Below are 12,086 nucleotides of genomic sequence, written 5' to 3' on the forward strand. Positions count from 1 at the left end.
CGTGCTATTTTCCTAGGATAGAACTTTTGTCACTCTGGTTTCCTCTGTCTTTTAAAATACAAAGTTCAGTGAATGCTTTGCTTTATCAATTGGTTTCTCCTTCATTTCATGTTTTATGTGTGGCACTGTCTGGTTCAGGACCATGACTTCGGCTGGAGATAACCATGATCTTAGATTTCTGTCACTCGCCATTCCAAATTGTAAAGAATTGTTCCTGCAAAGCAGATCCAGAGCTATTTATTAATACCCTTCCTGTAATGTACCTTGGGCAATTTTAAACTTAGTTTTTCTCCTTGGTTATGTGCCTTCTGCATCCACACTTAAAACCAAAACATTTTTGTTTATCTGAATGCCTGAGTCTTTAGTCAATTCTCACATGTTTAACTTGCTTAAATCAACAGGAAGCTTTTTGATAAAAGGTGAGTTGCTATTTCTCTGTGATTCATTGTTTATAGGAAAGCATGACTGTGTGAGTGCTAAGGTTTTGTACTTGTTTGAGTTCACTTGTGTTTTGAATTATCACCTTGACTCATGCATAACACTGATAAATTTTATTTTCCCTAGTAAACATCTTGGTTTAAGTTATGTTACTCATTCCCAATTCTTAAAAAAAAAAAAATCTTGTTTTAAGAGATTATTTTCCTTGAACGTACAAAGCAATGTAAAGTTCTCATCTTTCAAAAAATGTTTGGAATAATCATGAAACTTATTTCCCTCTGTCTGCCAGGTTATTATACCCTGGAGACATAATTAAGGAGACTCAGGGTCCAGCTGGTAAAGGAACTGTTAGTGCTTAGCTCACTAATAAGGGCTTTTCCAGAGAGTTTTAAGGAGAAAAAATTCTCTGATTCTTAGTATAAAGAAGTCCTTGAAATATCCTAAATTTTTTTCTTTAAGAGGATGGCTAAATACACTCACTGTAGTATTCCTTATTGTGGAATACTGTGCAGCATTTAAAAAGAATGACGTATGTCAGGATGTAGAAGCAAAAAGCATTTCTAAGAAATAGTGTGTAAAAATAAGAAGTTGCAGAAAAATATGTAACAGTGATATAATTCATATTATATAAACATTATATATCAACTATCTACCTATCTATCTATCACAAACCAAAATAGTAAGGGTCCATCTGTGGATGCATGGGATATGTGTGTAAATGTAGAACTATCTCAGGAAAAATACTCAACTAATGCATGTGGGGCAGGGCCAGTAGGAGATATATTGGATAGCAATTAGAAGACAAAGGAGAACAGATTTATTTCTAATTCTTGAATTTTTAAAGAATAATGTATTTATATGTTACTTTAGTATCTGAAAATTGACTTAAAAAAGCATTTGTATAACAGGCACTATACTTTCAATTTTCTCCCACTCCCTTCCTGTCATATCTTCAAAGAGGTTAGTAAGCATTTTATTTGAACAGGACATTCAACATGTAAGTTTAACTTAAAATGAACACTAAAATTTTAAGATTCTATAAGATGAAGAGTCCATAAGAACCATAAGTTTTGTATGATCAGTTATTTAGTTGAAACCGTTCTTTTTTTTTTATCATCATCATCAACACTATCCATTTTTGCAAATTGATGATCATAAATGCAAATGTATATATGCATATCCAAATATATGTTTGTGTGTGTGTGTGTGTGTGTGTGTATAAGATAAAGAGCCTGGAAACGCAAATAATCCATAAAAGTTGATCATTTGTGTTGTTTTGGGATGTTAGGACAGATACATTTAAACATTAACTGACAATAAAAAGGAGCATATCCTAGAGGCAAAATGAGTAGTAAACACAAGGATTAAGTGCATTCTGAACCGTATGAGACAGATATGATTGAAAGATGGTACCGTGGGTGATATCTCAAACAACAAAGTTTCCTAAGTGAGAGAATGTAAATGTACTCTCACTAGATAGTATGAAACGAATAAAGGGTTGATACGACAGCACATGGTATGTTCAGAGAATGTTAAATAGACATTCTGATATGATAATATTTTTGTATAAGATCAATGAATATGCTGCCTTTTAGGAAAAAACTATTTCAAATTCAAGTGTCTTATAAGCTTCAATAATGTGTATCTCTTGGCCTTAGTTTCTTCCCTCTAAAATGTGAAGATTTCGACAAAAGGGCACTATGGTTGCTTTGAGGTATGTACTTTCAGATAGAGGTTTTGTTTCTAGATTCTCGAGTCTTGGACTGAGCATATCAGAGAGTAATCAAAGCCCAGTGTAGTCTAAGCTTGATGCAAAATATAAAATAATGGGGAGAAAAATGGGCCAGGAATCGGGAGATCTGGATTATGGTTCCAGCTTGGTCACTCAGCAGTTGTGAGAATGGAGATAGGACCCTTAAAAATTTTGGACTTCAGTTTCTTCCTTTATAATGTTGGGATAATAATTCTCAATCATATTTCAAGCCTGTAGTGTCAATCAACAACTTACTGTATGCAAGTGCTTGGTAAATTTTAAAATGTTCTTATGTGTAAAGCTATTATTATTAAATCCAAACATTGGTGATAAAAATGTAAAGCACTCTAGGCACACTGTCCTCTTATTATTCCTTGACAATGATAAGCAAGATCTGTTCCCCTCCTTTGCATACTGGACCAGCTGTGTCTGGTAAGCTCTTTGACAGGATTATCTGCAAGGCTCATTCTCTTACTTTAAATGTCTACTGAAATGTCACCTTATCAGAGAGGCCTCCCTTCCCTGACATCCTCTATCAATTAGCAACACTCACCCAGGTACCACTATCTCCCTTACCATGCCTTATTTTATATTAACAACTGAAACTTTATCACATTCTTCATATATCTAATTTTTCTATCTAATACTCCTTTCCCCCAACACACACAAGTGTAAAATCCATCAGAACAGTGATTTTGGTTTGGTTTTCTGTGGATCTCTTGTCCCTGGAAGAGTGCTTGACATATGGCAGGCACACAATAAATATTTATTGAATGACTGAGCAAACTTACCAATGATCTGAGGGAGATTTGAATTAAAAAATATAAGTAAAACGAACTTTGTAATTCTTTTATCCCATAGCAGCTCACTTAATAAGCTTTTACATTTATCCAGGAAATACTGAAAGCTCACACAATGAATGCTTCATGTCAAAGTGCCAAAATTCCTTTGAGTTTTGCGAATACAACTTATTTTCAGAAAACCGTAACAGTGTCTATTGCAAGGAAATGCATTGGTGCGCCTGTCATGTCAAAACATGAAACAAGTATCTCAGGTATGTAAATGCCTCGAAGAATCAAGGGACACTTCATTATATAAAAGCCAATTATCTAAAAATAGATAAACCCTAGTTACTTGTACAGCCAGTCTGGAAACTGGGAAACAACAATAAGCTAGTAACCAAGTTTATTTTATCCAGCTGCCTTAAATGTCTTGCACACCATACATATGCATATATGGATATGTCAAAACCATGTGAGATGACTTGAATTTTTCATCTTTTACCTTCAGATTCTTCAAAAGAGTAGAAAAATTGATAAGGCTAGAAAGAGTTATCTAGAAGAATGTGAAGCTTGAAAAATATCAATTCTAATAAGTTGAAATTTGACTACAAGTAACAATTTCTCTGTCCTTTTTGGCATACCTTCAGAGGACAGCAGCTGGGACCCACATATCTCTGATTAGGTGGTATGCTTAGGAATAATACATTATTTGTAAAGTCATCTATTATATGTTGTACCTATTATATGTTGAATTAAAAAATAAACTTTTTGGCAATTTGTATCAATGCCACCAGGAACTGATCATCTCTTCAATAAAAATAGTTTCGACATTTCCAACTGAATCCTTTCTCTTTGTATTATAAAATTGCAACATTTCTAGAAATACTAAATGGAAAATGCCAAAGAATAAACTGAGATATGGTGCATACTGTTGCTTTATTTAATCAAAATGCAGCAAATAAAGACCTTTCAATCTACATAGGGGGAACTTAATAATACATGAAAGACTATGTTAGCATTTATTTTAACATGAGTCTTTTGGAGATATAAAGACACTAGCAATGCTTATAATCTAGGGTAAAATTATGAACTGTGTAAAACGTATGACAGTGTCCATCTGGGAATTAAGAAAAGTTTAGAGAGGCCTTTATATTAACTGATAAAAGTTAAACCTCAAATTCAAGGAGTTTTACAGAAAGTGAAAGTATCTTCTAATAATAGAAGTTCTCTCATGAAATCTGGAGAAAGATTGGGTTTCATAGTGTCATCAGTGAACTTCCTGTAACACCATCTGCTTTCACTATAAATTAATTTTTATCTGCATGTGTGTATGTGTGTGTGTGTGTGTGTGTGTGTGTACAGATGGATGGAGAAATAAGTGGATGAGATTTTTTTTGTTTGTAGATGTGTCAGACTTTTATATGCCCAGAAGGGAGTTTTTAACTCCATTGCAAATATATATAGTGCATTGAGTGGACTCATGAGTAAGTTGTCAAGACAAACATTTAAAACAAAGATGTTAGAAAGCGTTTCGGAACTAATGAACTTCCTTCTGAAATCATCATGTCTGTTAATGGTACCTCCTACCCACCCCCAAACATGTGGGGCTGATCTAAATACAGCATCCTACGGAACTTCAGAGTAGCTTGTTAACCGTCCATGAACTGTGAAACACCACACATGTGACCCCAAAACAGTGTTTGACAAGTAACACAATAATAGGACAATAATAGGAACAGTGTGTCTCAAACTTCTCAAACCTAATAGCCGAAGGGTAAGTGAACTCAAGCATTGAGAACTGAGAGGCATAACATCCTGTTGGAATGTGGCAAGCTGGATGGTTCCCTTTTGAAGTCAATCATGAAAAACATATGATGTTTGTTTTAATATACAGTGTTTTAAATTATTAACAAACGGTGGGGTTTAGTTTCCTACTTATGTTAATAGTAAGTGGAAGATCAACTATTACATTGAATGTACCAACTAAAAGAAATGAGCTGGGATTATAATAGGTGACATTCTAGCAAGTTTTTTCATTGCTATTTTTCCATAGTGTTTTCATAACCTAGCCTTACATTAATAACATAACTAAGTAATAACTGTTACTTTTACATTTAATGTGATCAGGTAATTACTAAGGTGTATTGTCTAAGCAACTGGCCAATAAATAAAACATTGGTGGAAATTTAATTTTGGAGGGTGATGGGGAAGTGGGGAGGAGAATGCACAACTGTTTGCTCTGTGGTGAATGGAATGAATCTTTGATCCATGGGTCAGTCTCTGTGAGTGCTTCAGGGCAATAATCACCAAAACGTTTTTCAGTGAAGAAAAATAATTAGTGATGTTATTATTATTTTTTTAAATGAAGTATTGTCAGTTTACAATGTGTCAATTTCTGGTGTGCAGCATAATGTTTCAGTCATATGTATACATACATACATTCATCTCATATTCCTTTCGTTATAAGTTATGACCAGAAATTGAATATAGTCCCCCATGCTACACAGTAGAAACCTGTTGCTTATCTATTTTATATATACTAGTTAATATTTGCAAATCACAAACTCCCAATTTATCCCTTCCCACCCCATTTCCTCCAGTAACCATAAGATTGTTTACTATGTCTGTGAGTCTGTTTCTGTTTCGTAGGTGAATTCATTAGTGTCTTCTTTTTTCTTATTTTTACATTCCACATATGAGTGGTATCATGTGGTATTTTTCTTTCTCTTTTTGGCTTAGTTCACTTAAAGTGATGATCTTCAGAGTCATCCATGTTGCTGCAAATGGCATTATTGTATTGTTTTTTATGACTGGGTAGTATTCCATTGTCTAAATACACCACAACTTCTTTATCCAATCATCTGTTGGTGGACATTTAGGTTGTTTCCATGTCTTGGCTTTTGTATATAGTGCTGCTATGAACACTGGGGTGCATGTATATTTTCAAATTGGAGTTCCCTCCTGATATATGCCCAGGAGCAGGATTGCTGGATTATATGGTAAGCCTATTTTTAGTTTTTTGAGGAATCTGCATATTGTTTTCCATAATGGCTGCACCAAACTGCATTTCCACCAGCAATGTAGGAGGGTTGCCTTTTCTCCACACCCTCGCCAGCATTTATTGTTTGTTGACTTTTAAATTATGGCCATTCTGACTGGTGTGAAGTAGTATCTCATTGTGGTTTTGATTTGCATTTTCTCTGATAATTAGTGATACTCACTGGTGATGCTACTCCTTACTTTCCCACTAAAGCTGTGATTTAAACCACATAGAGATGAATTAAGAGTTCCAGTCAGATCACAATCCTCAGGATCATTTCTCCTCATCCAGTTCCTACACTTTTGTTGTCTTAGTACTTTTGCTGCCATATTGTTTTTTTAGTTTTGCTTTAAGCCATAAAAATATTGATAGTTTTTGCCTTGAAGTTGCTCTTTAAGAGTATTAAACCTTGGGAACATGTCCACAAAGCTACTCAACTTGGTGGGGTATGGCTCATTAAAGTGAAGACTAAATTCATTGTCTTAATTGAACTTTAAAGTCTTTGCTTCTTTTTTCTTTTTCTTTCTTTTTTTTTTTTTTTTCCCTCATAAGGAAGAAATAAAATCAGCAACAAGAAAAACTCTGGCTTCAAAAACTGTCAACACCTTCTATGTGCTGAAAAGGTGTGGCAAGGTGCCTTTGCAAATAACCACTTGTTTTTCTTTCCACACAACTTCCCATTTTATCATTGCATTGACTACCTTGCGATAACTAAGAGATAATACCTTTGAGACATTATCGGTAATAATCTGAGTTTACAAAAATTTTGTTTTGAGATGCCACTCACATTCTTTGGCTTCCTATGGATTTAGCTCCATCTGGGCATGGTTCCAGAATTGATTATTATTATTTTTTAAGGCTCAAATTTGCTTGCTAAAAAAATTTACATACCTTAAAATATTTTTAACATCTCCTTTTCTGCAAATTAATTGTTTTGTAGAGACTATTATATAAGCAAAGTATAAATATAATAGCTACTATGATAAAAGAAACTATCTTTTAATCAATAGCTCAAATATATCATTTAAATGCATCATTAGCTTTATAAAATAAGGTCAGCTTTTCCAGTTATGCTGCTTTTTAATACAAAGCTCATTTGTCTATAAAAACCAAAAACTTAACCAAAATTTCTCCTTATTACATAAGCTCTTCCTAGAAGATCATAAGGCTGATAAATAAAATTTTAGCCTTTAAAAAATGTTCATGTTGAATTGAACTTGTAAATGTATTATTTCTATGCCAGGCATCTCAAATTTAATTGAATAAAATTCTTCTATTCATTCAACTTTTCATTTTTAATGAAAATGACTTTCAAATATTGCCAGAGCAATGATTTCATACATGTGGTAGATTGATTTCAACTATGTCTGCAATAATCCGCCCACTGCCGTATCATCCCTTCCCAGTTTTGCTTCTCATACCGCCCATCAGGAGGTGCAGGCTCTATCCTGTGGCCACGGCAACAAACCATAAATTTTGAGACTAAAAGCAACAAAAATTTATTTTCTTATGGTTCTGACTGCCAGAAATCAAAAATTAAGGTGTTTAACAGAGTCACACTCCTTCTGAAGGCTCTAGAAGAGAATCTTCCCCTGTCTCTTCCAGCCTCTGGTGACTATCAACATTTCTTTGTGGCTGCTTCACTCCAGTCTTGGCCGTTGACCTCATGTGGCCTCTCCACTTCTCTGTCTGTGCCTTCTCCTCTTCTGTCCATTATAAGAACCCTTGTCATGAGGTTTGGAGCTTGCCTAAAGATATGCAGGATGGTCTCATTACAAGGTCCTTTAATTTACTTACATCTGCAAAGACCTTTTTTCCAAATAAGGTCCCATTCAAGGGATCTTGTTCTTAGAACATGGACATATCTTTTGGGAGGATGTCATGTAACCCACTACACCAGTGTTTAAAAATCTGGACTCATTTTCTGATGAGCTTTGATAGTTAATTACGGCAGAATAGACATTGGCTCAAGTGGCATTCAGCTTCTGCTTCTGTTAGAGGAGATTAGGTTCTTGTCACATCACAGAAAGAATTCAGAAATGAGACACGGAGATCAAGAAATTAAAGTGACGAATTATTAAGGGATAGATAGGATGCTTTTCTTCTACACATAGGGTTAAAAATGAATTGGTGGAATATTCATCAGGTAAGGAGGGCTCTGGGGTTGTATTTCCTGATTTCCATCCCAGCTCCACCTTCCCGAGGGGTGGAGGGATTTTTGTCCCTATTTAGTCTTGACTGGAAGTGTCATGGTGTCAATGCATGATGGGTACTTCTAATCTGCAAGGCTAATTTTATGGTGATGAGGGCATAATGTGCAAAAGGTTACATTCGGACATTGGATTTTTCCTTTCACACATTTCTTTGCCTGCCTCTAGGATACTTGTCACCCAAAATGTGTGATTTCTTATCAATATGGAAGTTCCTGCTTTTCTCTGTCTGCTCAGGGACCCCCATTGTTCACGAGATATATGGTTTCCTGCTGTTTGGCCCACGTCCTCTTTCTTTGCTCATATCTAGGTATCTGCCTGCTCTAACACTTTTACCTTGCTCGGACACAGCCCTAAGAGTATTATGCAAAAAATTCTCATCTAGCCTATTGAATCATGAAAAGCCATATGGAACAAAGTCAGAACTTTACAGCAGAGGCACTCTTGACCTCCACACAGCCCAAGCTGCCAATTATGAATGGAGCTACCATAGCACTGAGCCCTAGTCAATCATCAGATAAATGTAGCTGCATGTGGGAGCACAGAAAAGACCAGCAGAAGAATTGCCTGTCTAGGTCTAGCCAAAATTGTTGACAGAATAGTGAGCAAATTAAATAGTTTGTTTTAACTTACCAAGTTTTGGGTGATTTTTTAAGCATTGATATAGATATTCGTACCTAGCAATAGGATAGTGCCATAACTAAAACCCCAAACAAGTGGCATTGGCTTTGAGGCAGGATGGTGGGAATAGGCTGGAAAAATTGCAAGGCTGGAGAAATGGCAAATGAATTATTGGTGGACACTTGAAAAATGCTAACTGAGGCCAAAAAACTGTTGACCTTTATTACATAGTTGTGAAAAAAAATTGTCAAAACTATCATCCTTAGTAATATGGAAAATAGAAAATTCTTCTAATGAACATGTGAATCTGACTAAGGAGATTTTCAACCCATATTAAAAAGGTCAGTTGATTTATTTTAGTGTTTTCTCATAAGCTTCTGCAGTCTCATGAAAAGACATTCTAAAAGTACACTTGGTAATAAACATATATCCATTGTTTATTGCTGTGTAACAAAACAACCCTGAAACTTGGAAGCTTGTAACTGTTTGGTAAGATTCTTCAGGTCAGCTTGGCTTAGGCAAAGCAAGGCTTCTGCTGGTGTTGCCTAGGCAACTAGTTCATGCAACTGTGTAATGGACAGCTTTATTGGGACTCAGTGATCTAAGAAGGCCTCACTCATATATCCTGAAGTTGGGGCTTGCTGTCTGATGGTTGCTCTAGAGGGCCTCAGATGAGCAAGTTGCCTTGCTTTGTGTGTGGCTGCCTTTCCTCTGTTAGGTATGTTAGGGCTTCTATGTATAGTGATCTCAAGGCAAATTTCCAAGAATGGGAGAATCAATGCTGTCAGATCTCTTGATAACAAAGCTCAGAAGTTGTAAAATATCACTTCTATTGAGTTAAACTACTTTACATCTCCTTGATAATAAAGTACATATATTTAGTAAGAATCTAAATTATGCTATTTACAAATTTACTAACTATAGTTGGAGTAGTGTTAAGAGATTCATTTTAAAGTTCATTTCCTCCATTTGAAAGGTGACAGAATGTTTATTTCAACTTTCAATAATTTAAAATGTCTTTGAATTTCCCTCATTTATTTGAATAAGTTCATACTTAGCCTCCATTTCCTCAAACTTTCTGTTTTAGCTTCTTATCTATGATCCAAATTGAAAAATATAATTTTAAAAACACTTTAAAATTATTTTTAAAGTATTAAACAATAAAAATAAAGAAAACAAACAAGACACAGTTTTTCAATGTTGAAGTGAAATATTTAGTCGAACATCTGCTAACAGAAAATTTGGTAGAGCACAATTGTCAATGCATTTAGATTTGTGGACATGTGTGTATGCATGTGTGTATGTGTATATGCCTGTGTGATCATGAATGAAAATAATAATGCTAATTCATAAAACAATAAACTAAAAAAAAATTTAATGGTGTTAGTCGCCCCATTTTCAAGCTTTTTTGATTGGATTTGGGGGTGAGGCCTAAGATTAGCTATAGCAACCAGTGAAATAGCACAATTCATTTTGGCTGAATGGGGGGCTCCAGTACTAAGGCCACGGATGCCATGTGTTTCTTTTACAGCACAAAAATACCCAATATCCCAATATTCAACAGCATATAAATGTTAGTATGTTCACGAAAGAAAAGAAAGGATTAGATTAGTTACAACAGAAAGCTGGGTCTACAGTTTTGCTTGCCCAGTTTTAATGTCAAAAAAAAATTCCTTAAAATCTTTGAATAAAACCAATTTTTCCTTAAGGTTATTTTTGGAAAATATATGGCCTTGCTTGTCCCCAGGCTAGCCTCTGGATAGCTCTATTTTTAGCATATTCCAGTTTGAGAGCTGCAGCTTTAGAGAATGGGTTGGGTGTGGTCTTTGTGGAATACATGGCCAAAAAGAAATGATAGCTTTGAGAAAGGCTTCAGAGGGTAGGATGGACATAGGATCAGGAATCCAAACCCAGAACTAGGTAAAATGCAGGGATGGAAGTCCAAAGTCAGGCAGTGTACCGGCAGGACCCATAGCAACAGTCATAATAGAAGCAGAAGTAGGGGCTTCTTTTACAGCTAAATCTTGATGTTAAGGTTCAGTAAGGTTAACCTATCTTTTGAGGTATATATGAAGTTGGCTCAATCCTCCTACTTCTATTCTCTGGGCAGTCTCATGCTCTTCCCCAAATTCTGTGTATTTTCTTGCCCTTACATTCTGGTAGTTTCAAACCCTAACCCGACTGCATCCAGTCTTCTCTACTAGTTGCTTATTGCTCCCATAACAAATTGCCACAAACAGTGACTTCAGACAACATACGTTTATTATCTCACAGCTGTAGGGGTCAGAAGTGTCACAGGGCCAAAATCAAGGCATTAGCTGGGCTGCATTCACTTCTAGAGGCTCAAGGGGAGTGATCTCCTGTACCAACCTGTTTCTAGAGGCTGAACGTATTCCTTGTGTTCCCGCGCCCCTCCTCCATCTTTAAAGCCAGCAAGAGCGGGTTGAGACTCTAACATCGTATCACTCTGATGACCTCTTTGACCTCTCTCTTCTATTTTAAAGGGTCACTGTCATGACATTGGGCTTGTACAGATAATCAGGACATTCTCCCTTTTCTAAGGTAAGCTGATTTAGCAACCTTTCTTTCATCTACTACCTTAATTTCTCTTTGCCATGGGAGGTCCCATATTCACAGGTTGCAGGGATGAGGATACAGGATACATCTCTGAAGGGCCATTATCTTTCCCATCACATCTTCCACAGCTGTTTTCTTTTTCTCATGCTAGATTTTGCCTTTTCTGGACCTCAGTCTCTGATTTCCATAAAAAATTCATAGGCATAAAAGACTGTTACAAATGTTGGGGATGACAGTTTACACTAATAAAACGAAACTATACAAAACATTAAATGTTTTTTATTTCCAAAAATAACCTCATGTCAACTGGGAAATATTCTTTTGTTTTTGTTTTTTCACTCTTAGATGGAAGGAAAAGGATATTCTTGTTTTTTTAATAATTTGGAAATGGGAATGTGTAGAGAAACCATGAGAAAAAACGTAGTCTCACATGATTGCTGTTTTGAACAGACACTGCTGGCAGCTGGGGTACGTTTGCCTCCATCCTGATGGTGGGGTGGGGCCCACAGCATTCATGACAGGTTGGCAGGCTCCTCATCACACAGCTGTGAAGAGAAAGTACCCCAATTTGGAACATTCTCACAAAACTTTGATTTTACAACAAGACTAAGAAAAACCTTCAGTTTAATCTTAATCTAAATCTAAATCTAAGTCATGTTTGTGAA

Source organism: Camelus ferus, chromosome 2 (genome assembly GCF_009834535.1).
Source record: "Camelus ferus isolate YT-003-E chromosome 2, BCGSAC_Cfer_1.0, whole genome shotgun sequence".
In the NCBI taxonomy this organism is placed as follows: Eukaryota; Metazoa; Chordata; class Mammalia; order Artiodactyla; family Camelidae; genus Camelus; species Camelus ferus.